The sequence below is a fragment of the Antechinus flavipes genome, chromosome 4 (genome assembly GCF_016432865.1).
Source record: "Antechinus flavipes isolate AdamAnt ecotype Samford, QLD, Australia chromosome 4, AdamAnt_v2, whole genome shotgun sequence".
Taxonomy (NCBI): domain Eukaryota; kingdom Metazoa; phylum Chordata; class Mammalia; order Dasyuromorphia; family Dasyuridae; genus Antechinus; species Antechinus flavipes.
Window position 1 is genome coordinate 206,986,359 of NC_067401.1, and position 19,234 is coordinate 207,005,592.

Here is a 19,234-nt window from a genome sequence, read left to right on the forward strand (position 1 = left end):
TTGGGGAGGATCAAATGAGAGGATATTTGTAAAGTGCACAGATTTATATGTTTAACTCAGTTTCCTCATCTGTAAAATGGGGATATAATAGCATCTATAATCTAAGATTGTTGAAAGGACCAAATGAGAGAATATTTGTAAAGTGCATAAATTTGACTGCTTCACTCAGTTTCCTCATCTGTAAAATTGGGGGGAGAGAATAAATGCTTGTACTTATATTTGATATTAGAGTCATAGGAAGCCACTGAAGCTTATTGAGTGGGGATTTAGGGGACGAATGGGTAGCAGCATGTAAATAAATTTAAATTATTTTAAATCAATATTAAATATATATTTGTTGAAAAGTAATGAACTATTGAATTGATATTGACATGACATGATATGATACATGAAATCAAGATAGAAATTATGAAGTGTGATACAAATTAAGTTAATACTATATCATAGAGAGATGTATTACTATATCATAGGAAGATGAATTAGATCATCTATTTGATACTAGTCTAGTTTTGGGATGAGATGCTCATTCTCTCTTACTCCTATAAACGCTCTTTTGGGTCTCTAGACCCTAAATTAAGGCAATTAATATGCAAACACAAAATAGTTCCTGCTCTCAAGGACCTTACATTCATCTGAGGGGAGGGGAGAGGGAAGGATACAACATTTATATATCATATATAAACTCAGCCCCACCACCACTCCCTCAGGGAAAGTGGTTGAGATGTCATTAACATTCTAATTGTCCCGCTATTCTCAGACTGTCAACTCACTTCACATCATTCCTTGGACTCTCCATTCTGACTAACCTCACCTCCCATGCCACCCCCAATCCAGTGTCACTGTTAAAGAGAAAGACACACAGAGGGAGAGGGGGGGGAAAGAGAGAGAGAGAGAGAGAGAGAGAGAGAGAGAGAGAGAGAGAGAGAGAGAGAGAGAGAGAGAGAGAGAGAGAGAGAGAGAGAGAAGGGAAAGATAGAGAGAAAATTTGTTTTACAGTCAAAGAATACACCATAACTTTGACCAATAATCACAGATATGTGTCTTTGGTCACAAGATGAGATAGGTGAAACTAAGGATGGAAAATGGTTCAATGAGATTTCATCATTATTAATAACCGTTTTTAACTTTTACTTTAAAAGATCATAGATTTAGAGCTGGAAAAGATCTTAGAAGATGATCTAATATGATATCTTTATTTTATAGATAGAGAAACTGAGTTCCAGAGAGGTGATAATTACTTGTCCATAATCACATGTAATAGCAAAAGCATGATTCCAATCTATGTTATGATCCTAAATCACCTCTTTCCACTAAACCACACTATTTCCCCACTTTGACTACTGCATATATGGTAACAGTACAATCCATAATCTCTTCTTTTCTTTTAAAATCTTTCCCTCTTTGAAATAAAAAAAATTAATGTTTGGGTATCTTAAAAATTATGCTTCCTTATAGAATCTTTTGCATGTACTATCAAGTATGATTGTCATTTAAAAAATTGCTATTGTCTCTCCAATGCATAATTCCTTGGGCACTGAAGCCATAAAGCCAAATGTGGTGGTTTACTGCATTGCTAATGAAAAGGTCACGATATGTCAAAATATTGAGAATTGAGGAGATGCCCATCAGTTGGGGAATGCCTGAATAAGCTGTGATATATGAATGTAATGGAATACTGTTGTTCACTTAGAAATGATGAACAGGCAGGTTTCAGAAAAACCTAAAAAGATTTATATGAACTGATACAAAGTGAAATGAACAGATCAAGGAAAACATTCTGCACAGTATCAGCAACATTGTGTGATGATTAACTATAAATGACTCAGCTCTTCTAAGCAACACAATGATCCATGACAAGTATAAAGAACTCAGAGAGGAAAATGCAATCCATATCCAGATAAAGAACTGAAGGATTCTTAATGCAGATTAAAGCATACTTTTTTCACTTTATCTTTCTCATATTTTTTTCTCCTTTTGGTCTGTTTCTTCTTTCACAACTGTGACTAATATGGAAATATAGGACATGTATACATTATATCAAACTGCCGGCTATATTTGGAAGGCGGAAGGAGGGAGAAAACTTTAAAACTCAAAATCTCATAAAAACTAATACTAAAAAATTGTGGAATGTAACTTAGGGAAAAATAAATTAAATAAAAGAAAGAAAAGGTCACCAAAGAAACAATAACAGATTTAATCCATTTAACAACTGTTTGTTGCTCTCCTTACAATTTCATCATAAAAACTCTCAACAATAAATTGAATGAGATAGGTCTCAGATCAAGCTCTCTGTCAATTCATTTGCCTTTCATCTCCTTTTTGCCATCTTTACCAAATCTGATAGTATTTTTCAAACCTTATCTCCTTCAGCTATCTGCTCATTTAATACTGTTGATCTTCTTCTCCCAGATATTCACTCCCCCAGGACCTTCATGATATTACTCTCTCCTGGTTCTCCTTCCCCATGTCTGACTACTCATCTTCAATGTCATGATTGATGATTCATCATTTATACCATTAACCTCCCTGGCTTCTGATTCCTCATCTGAAAAATGTTCTTTCAAAGAAGACCATTGACATCACAGGATTTAAGGGAGGTATGGTTGCGCAAACACATCAGTCTCTCTCTCCTAGAGTTGTCAGACTGGCAATAGCCCAGGATGCCATGGATAATCTTGGCATTTTGTTGTCTGACCAAGCTCTAAGCTTTACATAGAACCTGCTTCATTGGCCTTTATAGTCATTGGAAAAAATTGTTCTGATCTGCCCATATGATCTGGGAAAGTCTTCACGTGCTTGGGTAGACATCCTCCTAACTCACTGGTGGATTTGATATCTAGCCCTTAACCTGGTTTAGTCCATCTACCAATAAGTTTTACTGCGGTGTGGCTGTTGTACATGCTACAACTTCTTGGAGCCACAGGTAAGAGATGGGTGAAAGGTGGACACCAAATGTGGATGGGCAACCCTGAACAGGGCTTGGCAAAAGCCCACAACAGAAGTGCTAGTCCTCCCAAGGTGAAGTGAAAGATGCATTAGATTTGAAGATTTGGGTTGTAATCCTGCCTCCATCATACAGCCTGTGTGACCTTGGGAAAGTAACTTATTCTTGTAAAGGGATTACACTAGACAACTTTTCAGGTTCCTTCCAGTTCTAACATTCTATATACTAATTTTCTTTCAGGCACCAAAATTTATTCTCCATATTCTAATTGAATATTTTAAGGCTTCTTCCAACCTTAATATTCTATATTCTAAGGTCTTTTCCAGCTCTCTCATTGTATAATCTCAGGTTCTTTCAAGCACTTACATTTCATGTTCTATGTTCTAAGGCCAACTTTATGTTGTGCTCCAACCTTAATTCTGCATTCTAAGATCCCTTCCAGCTCTATCATTCTATATTCTAAGATTCCTTGCAGTTCTAACATTGTGTTCTAACCTAATGTCCCTACCAGTTCTTATGATCTTTTCCCCTTTGCCCCTCTGGCTGCTTTCTCCCAAAGGTGAATTCCTCCCATTTTGGAAGGGTCCAGACTAGCTATCATTCATTATTTTGACTTTGCCACCATGTCTTTAAGAAGGTATCTTCAAGCAATTTGGAACTATGCTCAAAAAGTTATCAAACTGTGCATACCCTTTGATCCAGCAGTGTTTCTACCAGGCTTATATCCCAAAGAGATCTTAAAGAAGGGAAAATGACCTGTATGTGCACAAATGTTTGTGGCAGCCCTGTTTGTAGTGGCCAGAAACTGGAAACTGAGTGGCTGCCCATCAATTGGAGAATGGCTGAATAAATAGTGGTATATGAATATTATGGAATATTATTGTTCAGTAAGAAATGATCAGCAGGATGATCTCAGAAAGACTTATGTGAACTGATGCTGAGTTAAATGAGCAGGACCAGGATATCATTATATACTTCAACAACAATACTATATGATGATCAATTCTGAAGGACGTGGCTCTCTTCAACAATGAGATGAACCATATCAGCTCCAATAGAGCAGTAATGAATTGAACCAGCTACACCCAGCAAAAGAACTCTGGGAGATGACTATGAACCATTACATAGAATTCCCAATCCCTTTATTTTTGTCTGCCTGAATTTTTTATTTCCTTCACAGGCTAATAGTACCCTATTTCAAACTCTGATTCTTTATGTACAGCAAAATAACTGTTAGGACATGTATGCTTATATTGTATTTAATTTATACTTTAACATACTTAACATGTATTGGTCAACCTGCCATCGGGGGGAGGGGATGGGGGAAAGGAGGGGAAAAATTGGAACAAAAGGTTTGGCAATTGTCAATGCTGTAAAATTACCCATGCATATAACTTGTAAATAAAAAGCTATAATAAAAAAAAGAAGAAGAAGGTATCTCCACCAGCCTTTTCAGCTCCCTTTTAATGTGTTGCTTTCCCCTATTAGAATATAAGTAACTGAGGGCAATAACTGTCTTTCTGCATGGATTTTTAATCACCATTGATTAGCACAGTGCCTAGCACATAGCAAACACTTAATAAATGTTATTGATTTGACAAAATGTTATGATCCTGTGCTAACCGTTTCTTACTGTTTCACATAACATCTCCTAATTTATTTTCTTGCAATTTGTTACTCAAGGCTACAGCTAGCTTTGGTGAAGGAGTATGCATCTATAAACCTGACAGTTTCCTATATCGCTCATCATACTGAAGACTCTCAAAAAATGGAAATGATGTCTAAGATGATTATATAGTTCTGAATTTGTTTGGTTACTGGCATGTTTATTTTTGAGTGATTTCTTTTTGGCTAATTTATATTGTTACTCTTTTTGACCCTTTAAGCTTGCTATTTAGAACATGTCATGGAAAAGTCAAGGTAAGAGATTTAATCTTTATCCAGATACATCAACTTTACACAGATAAAACTTCTTTTTTTTTTTTGGTTATAGATTACACCGCTAACTGACCAGAAAAACAGAGGGCTGTCCTGATCTTGAAGGGATAATAAAAGAGTAAGGAAAATAATGATTCATTACAAACCATCCCCACTAAATAATGCTATCTCAGATTTGTATAGTATTGGTTACTTTGGCAGTTGACATTGTATAGTAGAAAGAGAATTGGATTTGGAAACAGGAGACCTAGATTCAAATTCTGGTTCCAAGATTTACTAAGCTATTTCAATTTGGGCAAGTACTCAAATTTTCTGAGCCTCAATCTCTTGCTCTGTAAAATAAGACTTAAATTAGCTGTCTCTTAAAGTTTTTGTGAGGAGAATGCTTTTTAAACTTCAGTATGATATATAAATATCAGTCATTTTTCTTAATGCCTTTTTCTGACATTTCCCAATTATTAGCAATAGCTAGTTCTTCCCTCTTACTTATTTCTTCCCTATTATATTTGGTTACCTCTTTTCTTTACTCTCTTAAAAGAAATTAATCAAAATAAAATCATTGCTGCCCCTTTAACAGTTGAAAACAGTGGGATTCTGAAGATGCTTATAAATTTCCTCTGCTCTGATTGAGATATGAAGCATTAGTTCCTTCATTTTGTTTAAATGTATTTTCCTTTTTAGCTTTCTTATGTCTCTTGTGTTTTTATTTCTGATTTTCCCAACATAAATGTTTAACAAGTCATTTATTCCATTTTTTCCTGTAGGGAAAAATTCTGTTATTTAGGCAGTTATTCTTGGTTATAAGTCTTTTTCTTTTTCCTTTAGATATATCATATTCCAAGATTTTCTTTTCTTTAAAGTAATCATTGCATAATCCTGTGTGATCCTAACTGTGGTTCCTTGGTATTTGATTTTTTTCTTACTGGCTGTTTGTAATATTTTTTATTTTATTTGGAAGATACAGATTCTGGTTATGAAATTTCTGGGCAATTTAATTGGGAGATTTTTTTCATTAGCAAACTAATGTTTTTTTTCTGTTTTCATTTTTCTTTCTGGCTCTAGTAATTGGGAAAATTTTTCTTTTATAATTTCTTTTAACATAGCATTTGGTTTTTGTTTGGTTTGGGTTTTCAGGGAACCATGGACTTCTTAAATTTTCTCTCTTCACCTCATTTTCTAGTTCCATTTTTTCCTCATAGGAAATGCCTCATATCTTCTAGTTCTTTTTTTTTCAGATTTTGGAATTCATAATAATATTTCACGTTTTATTGAATCAGTTTTGTTTTCTCTGTTCTAGTTTTCTGTGTGTCCACTATGTGGGTTAAATTTTCTACCTCCTGTTCTTTACTGTTTCCAAATGCAGTAATTTCATCCTTTACTTCTTGTTTCAGCTCTTTCTTCATGTCTTCCATATACTTGCAATTATTGTGGAGTTATTTCTTTCCTCTGGAAATTTATCTTGAGATTCTTTTAAACCATATAATTTTTTCATTGTTTTGGGGTTTTTTTTCCTATTTGTTCAATTTTTCAACCTTAGCCCTTAGATTGAGATTTTATGTCAAGGATAGGTTCTGCTTCTTTCTTATTCTTGGTTAGGATGATTAGGCTTAGATCCTGCCCTTTCTGTGATCTGAATGTTTCTGCTTACCTAAGGATTAACTGAAACTTGGGTGTCTGGGTCCTGGTCCCATATCCCCTACTTTATTTCCTGGCTAGGACTGATTGGATCTAGGTGCTATGTTCTTTAGCAATCCTGTTCTGAGACTAGAAACTGGACTTGGATCTCAGACCAATCTGCAAATCTGCAGCTCAGTTCTCTCTTTCAGAGAATCCCTGACCCCTTATCAGTCCAACCTTGTCCCATTTCCGTGTTCAGTCCCTTGCTAGAAGGTCTATGATTTTGAACTTTTGTTTTCTAGAATGCTGACCTCAACTGGAAATTATTCTTGCTTCTGGCCTCATTCTATTAGTGCAATCACTTAAGGGATGGAAAAGCTCAGTATTCTCTTTGGGTTTGCTGAATCTTTGTTCTATTTGCATTCTTCCTCATTAGAAGGTGTTTCTCAGAGGGGTTGGGTTTGGCTGCAACTTTTCATGTAATCATCTTTACCTTAATTATTATTAATTAGGTGTTAGATTGAATTATTTCTTTTCCTAGAAAAAGAGCACAACTGTTTTATCTTTTATGAGAGCTGTCCTCTGATCCCACCCACATTCACTTTGAGAACAAGAAGAAATTTCTTAGATATTATGTAGAAATAAGGAAAGAATATCCCAAATTGGTCAGCAATCAGAAAGCTTTTCAATTGACTGAGTGTCCCCTGAAGTTCAGACCAAAACACTCTTTCAGCCTGTTTTTAAGTCCAATAACAAAGAAGAAATGGAGATTCTGAAAAGTGAATCTTCTTACTCTCTTTGGTTAGGGTAGATGGATCCTGAAGTATAGGCTCCAGGCCAAAAAAAGCAACATGGTTAAACTAGTCCTGTAGAATTAAACAATATATATAAGCTTAGATGTTCCATTCTATTAGCTGGAGTAGGAATCATTTCCATGAACTTTCTTCTATATAATTTTTAGTAATTGATTTTTCCTTTCTATTGTAAATAAATATACTTAAACTCAAAATGACCCAGATGTGGTGAAGGAAAGAGGCAAGGGATACCAGAATTAGTAATTTTGCTATGGTAGCATGAGTGAGAAGGATGTGCTAGAGCCAACTCAATTAAGCTCACATCAGCTGATTGTTAAATTTTCAATGTGAGTGTTTACATTCTGAAAATAGGAAACCACTACAAATCAGATCAATTTTCTTTGATTGATGAACTTAAGAAAGTGTTGGAAAGTCATGGAAAGTGGTGGGTCAGAGTATCAATAGGAGAAGTAGAGGGAATATATGGCACATCCCTCTTCTTTCTTAATCTATGTTATCACAGTTATGGAGAGCTCCTTCTCTCACTGAAGATCAGTAGCTGTTGTACAACTTATAATTTACATGTCTTGAAGAATTGATTAAGTGACTTGCTCAGGTTCACATAGCCAGTGTGTATTAGACACAGATTTGCACCTGACTAAGAACGCTTGCTAGCCATTCCCCTCCTCCTGTTGAAATATAGTAGGAACTTAATAAGTTTTTTTGAATATACATGAATAAAATAGATGACTATTACAATGGAAATATTATGAATGTAAAAAATCCAGAGAAGCATGGGAAGACTTATATAAACTAGTACAAAGTGAAGTTAGCAAAATCAGGAAAACTAAATTCACAAATGATTATAACAGTACAAATAAAAAAACCGAATGTTATGTAATGATAATCAAGCTTGAACCAAAGAAAATTTGAGAAAATGTACAAATCTTCCTCCTTTGGAAAAGTATGAGACAATAGATATGAAACATGGAACATACTATCAGGTTTGATTCTAAAGAGATTGTAAGTTTTGTGAAACTGCTTTCATTTCTCTTTTTTTTTAATTCTTCATTATAAGAGGTGACTCATGGGGGATGGACATTAGGAAATGAAAATAATGTAAATCAAAAATTATCAACAAAAAATGAAAATTTTAAGGCTTATTGATTCATTGATTGCTATTCACACTGAAATTGCAAGAATATTGGCTATGGAGCCTAGTCACACCACTTGAATAATGTATTATTTCTCTATAAAGTGAACATTTTGAACTAGATGAACTCTAATGTCTCTTCCAGAGTTAGGACTATGGCTGCATGATCTCAAAGGTCCATCTAACTCTTAAGTCCTTTGATTTTGGAGATCAGTGTTATATTACTGAATTCAAGGAGCAAAGCAGGCTCAGGAGCCAAAGGTTCCTGTGCTTGAAGCTGGGCTTCAGTGATGATGGAAACGTAGGCTTAGTGAAGATCTGAAGCCCTTTGGAGCTGTCCTGAGAAGCACCTGGTGATCGGTTAAACTAGTATAATTCAGTCATATAACAACTGAATTTACAATAGTAACTCACTTTGCATTTATTTTTTTCATTTGATTGCCTGCAGTAATGTTGTGACATAGGTACTAACATCAATCCCATTATAGTCTGAAGCACCTCTGCCTCCTGACTTCCTTGACTTCCTTTAAAATTCAATTTCATTGCCTTTTGTAGGCAGTCTTGCTCCAACTTCCCTTTACCCCCAAATCCCTTCTCCTTAAGATTATTTTTCTATTTACACTGTATATATTTTGTGTGTACACAGTTAATTTGCATATCATCTCCTCTATTAGAAGATCCCTGGAAGAAAAGAATTGGTCTTGCCTTTCTTAGTATACCTAGAACATAGCACAATGCTTAGCATGTGGTAGGCATTTAATAAGTGCTTATTGACTGACTAACTGAACTTAGGTCTTCCTGACTTCCAAATTCTACATATTCTGTCGCATTGCCTTTATGATAATTTATGAAATGGGTTATCTAATTCCTTTATTTGATCCTTTCAACAGTAATGGAGATCAGAGGTCTGGGAAGAGAGGTCACTCAACTCTCCACGCACGCACCCTCTTCCCTTATGGCTGGGTCCCTCAGAAGACAGAACTGTGGCTCTTGGGAGCATGAAGAGACAGCCCTCAGGACTGCTAATGTATGTGATGGTTCAGTGTTACTCTTACTGGAACACTCCTAATTTCATGTTCCAAATGTCTTTAGATTCTTCTGGTAAAGAAAAAGGAAATAAAATAAAAGAACTGTAGCCAGAAAGGATAAATGTAATTTGCCAGGCCTGGGCACCTCACCTGTATCGTTGACAGTGGGTTATGGCTCCCAGCCATTTGGGAATTGCTGGATAAGGGTAGGGAAAAAGAAAGGAGGTGAGTCTAAGAAAGGGTATAACTTTGTCTTCTTTGCTTCCACTCTATGTTACTTGCTCAGCAGGAAAAAAAAAAAAACCTTAAAAGGATGGGCAAGGTTGGGCCCATGATCATAAGCATAGCTTTGCTTCTGGGGAGTTCTGAGAAAGGAAGGGAGCTTCCAAAGGAGGCTACTTATTTAGAGATCTTTATTCTTTTCAGTCTCTTGGAATGTCACAATCCCATTTACTACTAGATGGAACTCTACATTTATCTTCTAGATAACATTAGAACTTTCCTATATTTAAAAAAATTTTTTATACTACTGTCACCTCCCAATAGCTTCCCTTGCAATTATGTAACCAAAAAAGAAACCAAAAAAGTCAGTTAAATAAAACAAGTCTTTATGTTCCCACATATGAAAGTGTATATAATATCCTATACCTGTAGTCCACCACCTATCGGGGGGGGGGGAGCGTATATCCATATTCTAGAGATAAATTGTTCTTATATTTATTCTGAATTTAGGTAGCTTTTAATATTGTGGGGAGGTTTTAGATTTATATTATTGTGGTTATTCTCTTGGATCTAATTTAGTAACTCAGCATCACTTCCTGCAAATCTTCTCAAATTTGGGTTATAGCTGAATTCCTTATAACATTTTATATGGCACAATAATATTCAATTCCATTTATAAACTATAATTTATTCAGTTATCTTCTAATCAAGAGTCATTTCTTTTGTTTCTAGGTTTGTTTGTTGCTGAGTTGTTGGGTTGTTATTTTTTAGGGGAAGGGTGGCTAACACAGAAAGCACTATTGTGTATATTTATATATACATAGGATTTTTCTTCTTGTCTTTGACCTCTTTGGGACCAGTATCTGATAGTGAGCTAAAGAGCTAAGTCAGGATATGAACAGTTTAATTCATTTTCTACTATCATTTCCAAATTGTTTTCCAGAATTGTTGGACCAGTTCATAGCTCAGCCACCACAGAAAATATGCCTGTCTTCCAACATATTTTTCTTTCCAACACTATTTCTGTCTCTTGACATCTTTGCTCAATATTCCAAGAAGACTTAGAATGGTTTTAATTTACATTTCTTTTACTAGTGACAGAGCATTTAAAAAAATTACCCTTACATGCCCATCTTCTTTTGATAACTGCTCATATGCTTTGGTTACTTATCTAAGGATTTTTAGTCCTCTCTATTTGGGTTATTTCCACTCTTGGCTGTTCTTCTAATTCACCAGACTTCTACCACCATAACTCATCTGCTTTCTCATCCTGCATTTTTCTTTAATATCTCCTCCCTTCTCATGAGTTTCAGCTCCCTTTTGTATATTGTCTTCTCAAATTTGAACAAAATTTGTTGCCTTTTTTGTTGCTTGTATCTTCAGAGCTAAGCACTATACCTGACACACAGTAAGTGTTTCACAAAAGCATATTGTTGCCTTGCCTGTCTCCTTTTACCCAATCAGCTCTGATAGCTATGTCAGGGGAATCCTCCAGGCTGCAGAGGAGAGAAACTCTGCTCATATCCTTTTTGGTTTGGTTTAGTTTTTCTCTCAATCACATAAAAGAAAAGCCCTTATAAAACACTCATATAAAATCCTCCTTTCTAAATCAAAACTTTCTTTTAATTTGTAGCTTAAGTCCTTTGGTGTTGGTCATTCAGTCACATCCAACTTTTTGTGACTCTCATGGACCAAAGCATCCATGATACCATCTGTACGCCATGGAGGAAGAAGGCTCAGCAAAGATGTTGCTGTTGTTCATCCTTCATTTCCAGAGGACCAGTGACATCATGGTGTGAGTAGTAATATTTTGACTTGTGTATGATTTGAATTCAAATGAGGTAGAGTTGCACAAAATAAACAGTCTAACTCTTCCCTTCCAGAATTGCCAAACTGGCAATGACCTGGGATGCAGTGGATGGTCTTTTGGTATCTTTGATATCTGCCATTGGAACAAATTATTCTAATCTGCTCATTTCATGGGATGGAAAGAGTAGGAGGAAACATCTTCACATATTTAGGGTAGACAAACTCACCAATGGATTGTTACCCTCAATCCAGTCTAGCCCTCCTGTGGAGACAGTTTTACTGGGGTATGGCTGCTGTGCATGTTACAGCTTCTTTGGAGACAATAGTGAAAGTTGAGTAAGAGGTGAATACCAAATGTGGATGAACAAACCCTCCCACCACAGGTACACCCACACACAATCCACAGAAGGATATTGCATGTAATGAGGAGCACTCCAGACCTAGTCTTTGCTTAGCACAATGAGTCACATGCACTCCATAAGTGCAGAGGGAAGGTGGGATGTATTAAAGGGAAAGCTTTGCTTTCTGTCCTTTAGAAAGGAAGGCTGCTTTCTTCCACATCTCCTCACTGCTCTCTCCATTCAGTTCCCTTTTATATGCTGTTTTCCTCTATCACAAGGAAGACTTAACATTTGTTACCTATCTACTTATCAATGTACAATGTGTTTTGAATATCAGATATTTAATAATTTTTTTCTCACTCCATTGCTTGTCTTCCTTCTTGTTCTGATTTCATTGATTTTGTTTGTTCAAAAGCTTTTAAATTTTGGCTCAAACCTATTTTTGTTCTATTGCTTTCCGACTTTCCCCAGTAGTTCTTATAGAATACCTCCTTCCCCCAGATTTATGATTGGATAAAACTTGCATTCACCTTTTTGGTAATATCGCCTCCTTTATTTAAGACAGAGCTTGTCTTGAAATGGATTCCAGTACTAAGGATCTAGTTATGACAGCAGCAGAAAGAAAGGCATCATAGGATTAAAATTTATCTTTTGTCTCAGAGGACTTGAATTCAAATCCTGAGTCATTTAATTTTTCTGGACTTCTTCTCCCCTGCAAAATGATGAGGGTTAACCATATAACTTCTAAAGTACATTTCACATCTTCTGAAAGGGTGATCATATAGAGTCCTCTGTCCATGCTCCTTCTCCTTTCTCCTATGTGCTGGTAAATGTTTAACAATAGATCTCTGAAAAAAAAATGATATGCCCATGATACAATTTTAAATTTAATCTGTCCCTTTTTTGAGGCAATTGGAATTAAGTGACTTATTTGGGGTCACATGATAAGTATCTAGGATTAGATTTGAACTTGGATCCTCCTGATTCCAGGGTCTGTGCTTTATCTACTATACCACCTAGCTACCCTTACTCTACATAATTAACTTATTTGTTTCACTTTTAAAGTCTAGACAATAAACAAAACAATAAATCAAGTCCTAAATTGTATCACAAGCCAATTGGAACCAATTTAAAAATATCACTGCCTTTATCCCATTAAAATCCTGTTTTAAGGCCTCTATTAATCTTAATCAAGACAAATCTTGCTTTCAACTTCTGTTTGGTACCCTCATCTCTCTACTTCAGGTCACATTTCTCTTCTGCCTTTTCTTGTATGAATTTCATTCTCTATCTCATGATGGTTAGCCTCTATACCACTTACTTACAAAAAATTTTCTAATTTTGCCTAAATAAACAAAAGCAAAAGATTTTTTTGAAAGTCAGCAGGACCTGACTGCAATAGAATATTTTAGGTTTTGGTTTTGATTAAATTCTTAACCATACAGATACACACACATACTTCTATTTCTAATACAGTGTATCTAAGTGCAATAATTACAAAAACAATAATACTAATAACTGATAATCTCTTTTTAAAGATAAGCTTCTTAAAAATTGCGAACCACTGTAAACCTGTACTTCATTTGGGTTTTACAGAAACCCTAGGAGGTAGTTTCTACAGGTATTATTATAGGCAGCAATGGTGTTAATGGAATAAAACTTTGGCTCAAAGTCAAAAAAAACTGGCTTCTAGTCTCAGCTCTCTCTCCTGTGTATACTTGTAAAAGGAACTTTTCTTCTCTGGGTCTCAGTCTCCTAGTCTGTAAAATGGGAAGGTTGGACGACATCACTTCTTTTCAGATACTCTGAGATCTAATCAATGGCACCAGGCTCCTTGCTGTTCCTTAAACAAGAATCCATCTCTCTGCTCTGGAAATTTTCACTGGCTCTCCTCTAGGCCTGGAAATTTTCCCCCTCCTCAGTTCTACCCTTTGCTTCTCTGGTTCCTTTTAAGTTTCATTTTGCAAAAAAGTCTTTCCCATCCCTCTTAAAACTAGTGCTTTTGAGGTTTTCTCCAATTTGTCTTGCCTATATGTTGTTCTCATTTTGCACCTTTTTTTGCATCTGATTGTGAGTTCCTTCAAAACAAGGATTGTTTTGGCTTTTTCATTGAATCTTCAGAGGTTAGCATAACCTGTTATGTAGTATGTGCTTAATAGATGGTTTTTGGCTTGATCAGATCATTCTCTTTCCAGTTAGGAGATTCTATGCTCTGTTTTTTAATGGTTTCTATTCTAAGGTTCTTTTTGGCTTTTTTCTGTGCTTGAACATTTAATATTCTTCTAGCTCTGACATCCTATGCTATGTTCTGTATTAAGTACTTGAAAGGAATCTTCTAGGTTAGACCTAAATTCCTTTAAATGAAGTCAGAACCGGGGGCTTTCTTCAACAATAAGATGATTCAAACCAGTTCCAATGATCTTGTGATGAAGAGAGCCATCTACACCCAGAGAGAAAACTGTGGGAACTGAGTTTGGACCACAACATAGCATTTTCACTCGTTCTGTTATTGTTTACTTGCATTTTGTTTTCTTTCTCAGGTTTTTTTTCTTTCTTGATCCAGCAAGATAACTATGTAAATATGTACACATTTATTGGATTTAACATATACTTTAACATATTTGTCATTTAGGGGAGTGGATGGGGAGAAGGAGGGGAAATTTGGAACAGGTTTTGCAAAGGTCAATGTTGAAAAATTACCCATGCATATGTTTTATAAATTAAAAGTTTTAAATAAATAAATAAAGTCAGAACTAGATCTGTCTGCAGCATGAGAATCCATGTGGAGTAAAAAATCATAGTAGTTAGAGGAAGCTGGATGGAAAAGTGGATAGAGCACTGGCTCTGGAGTCAGGAGGACCTGAGTTTAAATCCAATCTCAGCTACTTATTAACTATGTGACCCTATGTGACCACTTAACCATGATTGCCTAAAAAAAAAAAAGGTGATAGTTCTTATAGCTAAAAGTTATCTAAGAGATACATTTACCCTCTTCTGGGTTATTATAGAAGCCTAGGATGACAGTTTTAGAAATGAAAAGAATCTTAATGGCAAATCAATCCAATTATCTTATTTTGCAGATAAACAGCAAACAAAAGAGCTGAGATTTGAATGCAGGTCTTCTCATTCAAAATCCAATGTTCATCCTAATGAATTGTACTGCCTCCTAATAAAGTTCCTTCTTCTAATAAGAAATACTTTGAGACAAAATAGAATACTGGCCTTAGAGCTCAGGAGACCTGAGGTCAAATTCTACGTCCGATTCTCATTGGCCACCAATAGGTCTTAGGTCAAACCCCATTTGGTCATTGGTTGGATCCTGATTGATTCAGACTGAATGTAAATAGCAGTCATTTCTGCTTTTACCAGAAACCCTGAGAATCCTCCTCTCCCAGATTCATTCATTCATTTATTTATTTAGATTTTTTGGGACTTGATGAAAGAGGAGATTCTTTGCCTCAATTGCTACCTAGCCTTAATCATTGAATGAGTGTGGGCTCAGTCAAACTGAGACCTGTAGAAGACCTTAGCTTAAAAAGGTAGCGGTCTCCCTGCATCCAAGACCATCTTCAGTCATCTTGATCTATATCTTGCCACTGGACCCAGATGGCTCTGGAGAGGAAAGTGAGGTAGGTGACCTTTGCACAGCCTCCCTCACTTAAATCCAACTCACCTGCATGTCATGGATATCACCTCCCTGATGTCATGGTCCTCTTTGACAAGGAAGGACAAACAACAGCTATAAGAACAACCTGATACATACAAGCTAAAGGACCTTTAGCAAGTGACTTCATATGTCAGTGGTCTAGGGTGTCAACTTTTTATGACTTAAGTTGTACATATTTTGTATTACTTGCCATCTAGGAGACGGGGTGGGGGGAAGGAGGGGAAAATTTGGAACACAAAATTTTGTAAGGGTCAATGTTAATGGTCAATGTTGAAAAATTATCCATGCATATGTTTTGAAAATGAAAAACTTTAATAGAAAAAAAGACTAAGTTGTAGAGAAGGTATAACCTGGCCGTGGTAGAGGGTGTTCCCTCTTTCAAGAGAATGAGGAATTCTTAAAAAAAAAAAAAAAAAAAAAAGATGGCTACATGGTACAGTGAATAGAGCACCAAACCAAGAATCACAAAGATCTGAGTTCAAATTCTGCCTCAGACTAGTTTTGTGACTCTGGGCAGGTCACTTTACCCTCTTTGCCTCAATTTCATCATCCATAAAATGAACTGGAGAAGGAAATGGCAAATCATTCTAGTACCTTGCCAACAAAATCCCAAATGGAGTTACAAAGAGTCAAATACAATTTAAACAATTGAACAACAAAATACTAAAAAAAACCTCAATTGTAATTCCTGTCCTTATCTTTTCCCAAAATAACTTCCAATATTTTTATCTAAATCTCTGACTCTGACCTCTATTCAGTTAACCACACTGGAGAGTCTAAAGTTCAGCATTCTACTTGAATCCTCATCAGTGGTCCCGCCAATGCGCCAAACCACAGCCACATGAGGCTGGAACTCCAAACTCTGATACAGGCTTTGATGGAACCAAGTTAGCTACTAATAGGAAGGATTTGATTGCAGGATTTAGAACTGGAAGGAATTTTTTGGTTGTAGAGTTCTTTAAGGCATATCTGATTAGATATGTCACCCAACTAGGTTTTCTTGGCAGATATACTAGAGGGTTTGCCATTTCCTTCTCATTTTACAGAAAGAGACTGAGGCAAATACAGTGAAGTGACTTGTCTAGAGTCACATAGCTAGTAAGTGTCTGAGACCAGGTTTGAAGTGAGAAACCTTAGAGAACATTTTATTCAGTTCCTTCCCTTAACAACTGAGGAATTAAAACTTAGAGACCTCCCCCTGCCAGATCATAAACCCAATAAATAACACAACCAGGGTTTAAATGTAGATCCTCTGCCTCCATATCTAAGGCTATTTCCTTTATGGTTAACAGGAATTTATTCACAGGGAGGAGAAAATAGTCGATTACAAAAGTCAAATAAAGTAGCTAACTTGATTATGTCCCCAAAGTCAACAAGAAGCATCATTTCATGGGATTCTTGGTCATCTTTGTCATTTTTAGGACTCATGATGAGTGTAAATGAAAAAAACCACCATGAAGATAATTCTAGTTTATACAATGGTGTCCATAGCAGAGGGTGAAGAAATAGAGAAAAATCTAAAAGATTTTAACAGGATCCTCCAAACCAAATATATCCTAAATATATCTGACATTTACAGAATTCTTTGAGGTTTATAAAACACTTTGCATGCATTATCTCATTTGGGGGGTAGTTAGATGGCACAGTGGATAGAATGCTAGGCCTAGAATCAGGAAGACTCATCTTCTTGAGTTCAAATACACCCTCAGACACTTACCATCTGTGTGATAACTGGGCAAGTCATTTCATCTGCGTGGCCTCAGTTTTCTCAATTGTAAAATGAGCTGAAAAAGAAAATAGCAGACAACTCTAGTGTTTCTGCCAACAAAGAGATAGACATAATTGAAATAATTGAACAATAACAACAAACTTCATTTGAGACCCCACAACCATGCTGTGATAAAAAGAACCATGGATATAGCTAATTGTTTTATAAATGCGGAAACCAAAGTCAAGGAGGTGGGATGATAATAAGCATCTTAGGCTAGCTAAGCATCCAAGGCAAATTTGAATCCAAATCCAACTCATCGTGTAGCAAGCCAAGCTATCTCCAGAGATTCAGATGTCTAGTTACTTTTGTGCCAAGGTGGACACAGAGGAATGTGGGAGGAAAAGATATTTCAGGAAATATGTTTCAAAATTAAGAAATGAAAGAAACCAAAAACTTGTAGATTACTCAGAAACCCTAAGTTTGTATGCTATGAATACTTGCTTCCAAAATTTAAAAAAAGGTTGATAGGTGTACGATATGGTAAGCACCAAACAACATCATTTTTTAAAAATGAGAATATGTCTTTGCAGACAGGAAATGTCTGGTTACTGACTGGGGAGTCATTCCCAAATCAACTGCTTTTGCAAACAATGACTAGCTAACTATGACTAGTTGGAGCAAAAGTCAAACTTACCACCAGATTCAAAGAAAAGATGATAAAACTTACAACTAGATCTCAATAAATATAGATATTCCCCCTGTACCTCCATAATTGGTTGCATTTATCAAATTTATGCTGTATATTTCATTGGCTGGGACTGTTTATCATTTTTTATATAATTATAACTTGAAAGAGTGAAAGTTTGAAAACATGTGACTACTTCATCAGATTCATTGTTCAAACTAACCACAACCTGACTGTACTTGTGCAATTGCTTCAGCTCCAACCCAACCTATTTTTCAAATATTTGATTGATGCTTTTGGGTTTTTTATTCCATAGTCACTTCCTAATAGCCATCCTCTCTAACAAAGAAAATTGGTCAAACAAAACTAATTAACACAGCAACCATGTCTGACAGTATGGCACCAATAATTCACTTCCGTTCTGCTAAGAGCAAGGAAATATGCTTCATCAAGAAGATACCATATTACAATTGGAAGAGAAACACTGACTTTGGTATTAGAGGATGTGTGTTTAAATCTTAGCTCTTTGAATTACTACCAGAGGACAAAAGTCTATTTCATCAAGGGGGATACCATGGTATAATGGGGAAAAAATGAGCTTTAGAATCCAAGGAAATTTAAATCTTAGCTCTTTGAGTTACTACCTGTGCAACTTCAGGAAAGTAAGAACAACACTGGTCCTGTTTCCTTATCTATAATATAGAATGATTGTGCATTATGATCTCCACCATTTCTTTCATCTCGTAGTCTATAATCCTCTGGATCCAACATTGAGCATTCTATTAACTGTAATCTGATTATCTTTTAATGTTCTTTTCATTTATATTACTGCAGTTATTATCTACTTTGTTCTCTTAATTTTCTGCTTTATTTGCTCTGTATCCTTTCATACAAAATTTTTCCTTCTAATCCAACCCAACTTTAAAAAGTTATCAACTCAGGAAAAAATTATGGGAAATAGACAAAAGTAAAAACATTGACTCAGATTATAACTATTTCTTAAAGATAGTAAACAGATTAGAAAACATTCCCCATAATAAGGAGGCCAAAGAACCGAGAAAATGCCTAGTAAACAATAATTTCAACTCTTGGACTGGCAGAGAGAGACAGATAAAGCATCTATTAAATGACTACTGTGGGCCAGCACTATATTATATGCTGGAATGATTAGAAATGGGAGAGCCAGGGATGATACTATTTTAGAATATTAGCTCATTTGAAAAACATTGCAAAAGAGGAAGATGAAAGGTTTTTTAAATTAGTTTGCCTCACAAAATAGTTAAAAACAGCAAAAAAAAAATATGGTTCTGAAGATAGCTTGATGT

General features: G+C 35.7%; 1 long non-coding RNA gene across 4 annotated transcripts in view; it reads right to left on the reverse strand.

The window, feature by feature from the left end:
• Positions 1-12,377: 12,377 nt before the first annotated feature.
• LOC127561793 (uncharacterized) overlaps positions 12,378-19,234 on the reverse strand; it is a 61,786-nt gene continuing 54,929 nt past the window's right edge. For all 4 annotated transcript variants that reach the window (XR_007953536.1, XR_007953533.1, XR_007953534.1 and 1 more), the window contains 2 exons: positions 17,231-17,297; positions 12,378-12,694 (listed from right to left, as the gene is read on the reverse strand). This is a non-coding gene — a long non-coding RNA (uncharacterized LOC127561793). The remainder of the gene's footprint in view (positions 12,695-17,230; positions 17,298-19,234) is intronic.